This window comes from Mustela nigripes, chromosome 1 (genome assembly GCF_022355385.1).
Source record: "Mustela nigripes isolate SB6536 chromosome 1, MUSNIG.SB6536, whole genome shotgun sequence".
NCBI classification, from domain to species: domain Eukaryota; kingdom Metazoa; phylum Chordata; class Mammalia; order Carnivora; family Mustelidae; genus Mustela; species Mustela nigripes.
In genome coordinates this window covers 92,931,343-92,938,801 of record NC_081557.1, presented here as the reverse complement: position 1 = coordinate 92,938,801, position 7,459 = coordinate 92,931,343, and the positions used below count along the sequence as shown (strand labels likewise).

General features: G+C 54.9%; 1 long non-coding RNA gene across 1 annotated transcript in view; it reads right to left on the bottom strand.

Moving 5' to 3' along the window:
• Window positions 1–4,476, bottom strand: part of LOC132012877 (uncharacterized) — a 71,970-nt gene extending 67,494 nt beyond the window's left edge. The window contains exons 1-3 of the long non-coding RNA XR_009402792.1: window positions 4,426–4,476; window positions 2,871–2,972; window positions 803–1,013 (exon numbers count right to left, since the gene is read on the bottom strand). This is a non-coding gene — a long non-coding RNA (uncharacterized LOC132012877). The remainder of the gene's footprint in view (window positions 1–802; window positions 1,014–2,870; window positions 2,973–4,425) is intronic.
• Window positions 4,477–7,459: the final 2,983 nt, after the last annotated feature.

The window sequence follows — 7,459 nt, the reverse complement described above, 5'->3', positions numbered from 1 at the left end:
TTTTAAAGATTTTATTTATTTATTTGACAGACAAAGATCACAAGTAGGCAGAGAGACAGACAGAGAGAGAGAGGAGGAAGCAGGCTCCCTGCTGAGCAGAGAGCCCAATGCGGGACTCCATCCCAGGACCCTGAGATCATGACCTGAGCTGAAGGCAGAGGCTTTAACCCACTGAGCCACCCAGGTGCTCCTACCTCTTGACTCTTAACCCAGGAGGCTTCACTCAAGATCCTATAACTGGAACAGGATTCCCAGCCCTGCTAACATCTCCAGGTGCACAGTCACCACATCAACTAAGCTACAATGGCCTACGCCCTCCCATTTCTCCAGATGCTTCCCAGAGCAGGAGGCAGCAAGAAGAGCACGGCCCCTCCATTTGCATCCTACTTAAGCTTCACCAGGAAGTCTGCCCTGCAGGATTAAGAAGACCGACTCTCCACCTACTCAGCCTCCCATCCCAGGTCCAGGGGGAGCCGTAGCAACATGTGAGCAAGACGGAAGGCCAGAGCCAGAAAGGCTTAGACTCACGTTCTCACATTCTCACAACCTCCGAGAAGCTACTTAATCTCACTGAGCTGCCCCGTCCTCGGTTAGAAGACAGAGCTAGACTATCTGTCGTACAGGGTGCGAGAGTGAATACGATGTGTGCAGATAGACCAGATAGGGAGATATTATGGCCATTATCATGATATTCTTATAAACGTAAGGACTTTCAGATCTCGAAAAAGACGGGAACACTGCTCAGTTGGAAAAGCTTAACACTTCAAAGTAAAGGGTTGGCAGGGCAAAGCACAGTACTTACTGCTGTCAGAACCCGGGTCAAAGGACGGATTTCGCTGTTGTCGGCCGTGTGAACCAGGGCACCGTGGAGACGGGCAGGGCTCATCTGCGTTCTCCTTTTCTTCCTGGATCTTCAGCTGCACGACGCTGCCAGCCTCCCTGTCGTGCAGGTAGCCAGGTGACGTGTTCCAGCCCGTGGGATGTGAGCAGAGGTGATCCTGTCACTTCCTGGCCTGGCCCATAAGACACATTACGCATCAATACTCACTTGCTTTTCCCACCTCAAGAGTAACCGAGCCACGAGAAGGGGCCTGGGTCCCATCCAGCCGAGCGCGCTCCCCAACCCTCACTGAAGACAGGCCTGTGTGGGAAACTTCCATGGAGCTAACCCACTGAGATTTCGGAGCTGCTTGTTACAGCACTTAGTGCAGCCTGACTAAAGCACCTGGCGAGTCACTCACCCTCCCTGAGTCCCAGATTCCTCTCCTCTGAGACAGGCCCACTAATCCCTGTCCTGGTTATAGGACAAGGTGACTGGGTTGATAGAAATGAGACCGTGAAGGAGGGAGCACTTGGGCAAAAAAAAGCCAAGGATCCACACCCGTCAATCATTCCCACTGTGGGCACACAGCAGCCCCCCCTTTCACGTCATGTCCTGTCCTGGGCCCCTCACAGGGCTGCCTTGCGCTTTAACCACTGGCAAGTGAGGGCGAGAATTCATCAGATGGGCATCAGAATTACCCAACCCTGCCCTAGACCTCTTAGTCTCCTCCAGAGAAAAGCTTCAGTTACCTTGCCTGCATCCCCATGCCCTCCCTTCCCTACCCCAAACACACCCATCAGAGTTCTTCTCTCTGCTCCACGGCCCCAGAGCAGGGGTCCGACTGGTCCTCCGGAAGCCCTTCCCCCTCCAGTCTGGGCTAAAGCCGGGCTCCCTCCACTCATCTTTGTAACGAAGAGGCCACCAGGCACTTTCTCCCCACATTTGATGCTTCGCTGCAAAGGTCAGTGGGGATAGAGACCATTTATCCCCGCCCCCCCATGGGGTACAGACCATAGGACCATCACGTGCCCCCACCTCCTTCAGGCAGGAAGCACCAGTCGAGCATAGACATGGCTGATTGGAAAAGGCCCCCTTGCTGCTCTCATAGGGAACCATGCAGAAGAGAGTGAACGCATGCTTCTGTGCATGTGTGTCAGGGGTGTGTGTGTGTGTATCCGTGTGGAGGGATTTGAGCTACCCGTGCGCCTGAGGAGTGCATCTGTGTGTCTACTTCAGAGCTGTGTGCATGTGTCTATACATGGATGTGCCTGAAGCGCTCGTGCACATGCGTCTGTGTGCGGTGCGTGTGTGTGTGTGTGTGTCCGTGAGTGTGTTTGTCGGAGATGGGAGGTGGTAGAGGGGCCATCATCAGGTTAAGTCCTTCCAGCCTCACTTCTAGTGGAGAATTGACTGGGACTACAGGGACTGTCATGATTGTCGAGAAGATTCTGGGTCTCCCCTTCTTTAACCTTCTTCCTGGACATTTTAGAATGGAAACTGTTATCATTCCCCACTCTGAAGAAGGCAGAATCCTCTTACGATTCACCTGACCTCGTGTGCTCTCACCAAATACCGTCCGTCCGCCCTGCTCCAGGACTGTGAGCCCCTGGCCCCATCCACCCTTCCCTTTCCAGCCCTGCTTCAAGGAACAGTGTGCAAGAGAATTCTCTCTGAAACGAAGGCCAGGAGGCCAGGTTGGTGATGGCAGAGGGAGAAGCTGCAGCCCCTTCTGGGCAGGAGGAGGACAGAGCTTGGGGGGAGACAAGGCCCCAGGTTTGGTGGGGGAGCTCCGCGGGGAGCCAGGGAGAAGCGCGGTGGCAGGGCAGGGCTGCGGGGCTGGGGACGAGCCCCTGACACGAGGGGTCTGCACAGGCGCACCAAGGGAAGAAAATCAGAGATGAAACCATACAAATTTCGGGTAATAGAAAGAGAGGAAAGAGATGTGCGCGTGGCCTGGGTCTCGGCTCAGAAAGGTCGATTCCAAGAAGACGCTGCTCAACTTTATATTACTTTTCAGAAAGCCAGTGAGCTGAAAAATAACTCTCACCTTTTTTTTATATTATTATTCGTTTCTTCTTCACATTGTTTTGTGCATCTCGGTTGTTCATTTCTCCCCGGCCTGATTTCATTTGGAGATTTGGCCTGGAGCCTGGAGGGGAAGACAGTCCTCCTTCTCAGAATGCATTGATTTCAAACCCTCAACAGCCATCCTCTCACTTCTGCCCTCTCTCATCTTGGGGGGCCGGGGGAGGGAGGGGATGGGGGCAGACCCTCTCCTCTAGCTCACGGACGTCTGTGCGTGGTTCGCGGACAGATGTGGGCCTGCACACGTGTGTGTGGGTTTGGGGGGCTGAGGGTGTTCATGAAAGGACACGCAGGTGAGCACGTGCATGTGGGAATGCACACGTATGGGCTCATGCATGGCTGAGGGGTACACGAGTGTGCATCTGTGGGGCCGTGCGTGGGGGTCCGCGCGTGAGTGCAGGCGTGGGCTCAGCACCCCCTCCAGGAGGAAGGGACCCGTGAAGCTGGGTTTTTCCATTTCCCTGGAGCTTACAGTGGCGGTGGCTGGCTCCTTCACCTTTCACCAGGCTCGGAGAGCCACAGATGTTGTTTGAACCAGGGAAAATGTCAGCCCCCAGGAGGAGCCCAGCTTTAACTCCGCGCGAGCCCCTAGGAAGCGTGGCGGCGTATTCTGGGTATTGTGCTTTCGATCCATTTGCATTTGCTCTTTCCAGTGACTAAGGACTGGCGGGAGGGTGTGAAGGACGGGGGATTCTCCCCGGTGCCCGCTGCCCCCCCCCCAGCTCCCCGGCCCCCTGGTGAGGCTGGTACCAGAGGAGGCGAGGGACAACAAGAACAGGAGCCCTCACCAACCCCGACTTCTCCCCGACACCCACGGCAACCTAGAAGGATTCCTCCTGCCCCGAAGAGCTGCCCACCGGGTTGCAGGTGGGAGGCCACATAGCCGGCGCTGGGCTTTCCAGGGTTCATTATGCCCCTGGCAGTCACCTCTGAAAACGGCCTTTCGGGTTCACGCCTGCATGCTCCGTGGGGCCAGCGGCAGCGCATGTGAGCTTTGCCGGAGGCAGAAACGGGAAGATGCGCGTGTTCTTCCCTCCTTCGCTGCCAGCCTCACGGCAGGGACTCTGTCAGATGGCCCCTGCCCAGGAAGAGCCCAGTGGGCAGGGCAGAAGACGCAGCACCCTGGGGCTCACAGCCTCTCCTGGGCCCTGGGGCATTAGAACGAACCCACTCTTCCACTATTCAGGCAAATGATGAAACGTCGGCTCAGAGAGGCTGAGTTACTTATCTGGGGGCACACAGTCACTAAGCAAAAAAGCCAAGTTCCTTCTCAGTGGCACCCAACATGCCAGGCTCATTCCCGGGCCAGCCAAGCTTCTGGGGGTTGGGGGGATCTGATGGGGCACAGATCCCAAAGAAGGTGACAGGAAGAAACATTTCAAGTTTGGGTTCTACCAGGTCACAAGCAGATCGGGGCCCTGTCCTCAGGGGTGTCCAGTGCCTGATAAAATGAGACCTCTGGTAGGACTGCAGGGTCACTGGGGTCTGGGCCGTGGGAGGGCCCCGAAGTTGCCCACCTGCTCTCGCCGCAGGATTAACGCCCTCCGTCCGCATCCGCTGAGACCTACGGGAGGCAGCGCGGTGGAAAGAGATTTCTGCACGACCGCGGTCGCGTCCCTTAAGAGTCTCAGCATCTGCAAAACGACAATGCAGGGGGATGCTTAATTCACAGGGCGTGTGCAACGTCTGAACGTGCTGATAGGTGCAGAAATACCTTACATGTTGCCTGGCTCGTGGCTACACTCAGACGGGGCCCATCTCCCTCCTGCTTCGATGGGATGGCCCTGGGAGTTTGAAATCTCCAAGTGCCCGGGGGTGGGGGGGAGCAGGCTCCGCTTAGGGTCAGGGCTGTGCCCTCCTCCACAGGGGGAGGCTGGGCGTGGCAGCCTTGAAGGGGGCTCATTCCAGATGGTCCCTGATCTAAGGTGGATCCCTGGTGGTCTCCCCCAAACACACTCCCCCCACCCCATGCTAATAAGATAAACTTCTTTTCTCCCTTTCCTCTTTGTTCAGGACCAAAGGCAATTGCCTGGCTACAGCAGAGGTTCTGGTTTCCCAGAGAGAAGGTCTGAGAGTGAGGACAGTCTGCAGGCACCCTGCTTTTCCTTAGCACCCTAGCCCTCCGACTCAGGGAACGTGAGTCTTCCCTTGGGCAGGAATCCCCAACATTTACAGATAATAATAACTGAAATTTTTAAGCTCTTCCCAGCTGAAAAGCATCTTCACGGCTGAGCATGAGGATAAGCAGTGTGGGCCTGGGCAGCAGGGGGCTGAGACTGTTCGGCTGGGTTCTGCATGGGGTCGGTATGCTGATACCAGCCCGGGGTGGGGGAGGTTGTGGGATTCAATGAGGCAACAGATGAGTTCATGGGACCCAGGAGCCTAATTAGCCTAAAATAAACATACTAGCCCTATCTCTGCGACCTTGTGCAAATTGCTTAAACCTTCTGTGTCTCAGTTTCCTTGTTTGCGAAATGAGACTGATCCTAGTATCCACCTCATAGGGTGGAAAGAGAATTAACCGAGGATTAATGGAAGATTACGTGAGTTAATATTAATAACAGCCTTAGGGTAACACCTGGTGCATCACAGAGGGCTTGGCGGGATAGAATTATAATCCTTACTAGGATTATTGGGCCACCACAACTGCCTTTGGAAGGAAGAATATTGTTAGCCCATTCCATAGATAAGGAAACTGAGGTCAGAGGGGCTAAGCCACTGGCCCTAGAGTGGAGCTCTAGACCTTCTGATACCAGGTAAGATTTCCTTACATTCCTCTGACCCTGGCAGCTTTGGCCCTTTTCCTCCATGGGGAGACTGTACTGGGGCAGCAGAGGGGACTCTGGTCTCTCTGGGTGTTCCTTTCAGCCCAGCTTAAGACGACCTCTTAGACCTCTTAAGACGACAACTTCTCCCTCCTGTCTTCCCAGGGAGCAGCGGCGGCTGGTCAGGCTTTTTCCTCAAACAAGGGAGCAGCCTCAGAAGAAAAGAGCCATCAGCTCCCGCCCTTGGGTTTTCCAGAAATTCTGATTATCAGTGATCCTCCTCTGATGTCGGTCCTTTGGCCATTCAGTGGCTGTGGAGTCCCTGGGGGTATGTGTGTGTTAGAGTGGGGTACATGGACGAGTGGGGTCTCCTTTCCCAAACCCCATCCAGGCACCCAGATGCAGCTCGGACTGCAATGAGGGGCTCGGTGCCGTGGTGCCTCCCCAAACACCCAGCACATGGACACCCACACGCACACACACACATGGACTCGCACACACGGGTGCGCCGGCACACAGCCCTACACAGAGGAAATGATCAAGTGCAAAGAATCCTCATGTGCTACTTTATATGGCAAATAATTGAGCCGTCCCCTTGTGGTCTCAGTGAGGAGTTTCATCCATATTTATGCCTGGCGTTTCCTGTGGAAACGAACACGCAGATACTCCGGCGTGATGGTGAAAGCAAGAAATCTCCAGCCCTCCTTCAGTGCCCCCATTCCCCAGGCCAGGCTGGGCGCCCGGAGAGTGGATTTAGATAGTACCTAAGCCTCGGGGAGGCAGCCTGCCCTCCCCGAGGAGGAGGACCTGCCCTCCCATCCCTGCCCCACTCTCCCTTTCTCTGGCTTCCACGCCTTCTCTCTTCCTCTCCTCTCCAGGCTTCTGGTCTGGTCCCCTGGCCCTCTTCCCTCCCCTCTCCTTTCTTAGGACCTCCCCTCGGTCCCCGCCTCCAAGCCCATCCCTTGGTTCCTGCCTTGCAGGCCTCCAGTCCCCAGGGCAAAAGTCCCCTCCCTGGTACATCCAGTTTCCCTTTCCTTGTCTAGTTATAATGGGGTGGGGGGTGCTGGGAAGCTGGTTTGGAGAGTGCGTGTCTATGAATACCAAGCATGTTAATAGGTTAAAGTAAATCTAAAGTAACATTTGAAAGCAGAGAGATGAAAGCAGATCACAGGCCAAAGATCAAACAATCTAGAGCCACTTCTAAGCCTTTTACAGCTGGAGATTATTAGCATTTGAAAGTGAAGAGCATTACAGGGAGAGAGGGAAAAAAAGTTGGAAGGAATTTTTGTTGTGGAGATAAAAACTGAAATAAATGACAGTGGAAAGCAGAACTAGAAAGAGGCTGACTTATTTTAAAACCACATTAAGACAGTGCGGGGAGGGGGAGATACCGATGGCTATATTTTTAGCTCTTCACCCGGAATCTGGACTCCGTGCTGAGGTCTGCAGCCCTCCCGGGCCTTCTAGGGGTGGCAAAGAGGTTTCCAGTCCAGGCTGGCATTCCCTTCCCTCCGGCTGAGACCAAAGCCCTGGTCTGGGAGGGGAGTTTGGGAAGAGGACAGTGGGATGGGTTGTTGGGATGGCTGGAGCCAGGCCCTTCTTCTTCACGGCCAGGCACCCAGGGGTGCGGCCCACACACCCCCAAGGGGCATCTGGCCAGCCTCTATGAGGCTCCAACATCGGAGTCTAGAGATTGTCCAGCTGTGATTTTTTTTCTACTTTAGCAAGTATGACCCTCCCCAACGCATCAGATGATCTGATAACCCTCAGTCAGACCTGGTTTCCT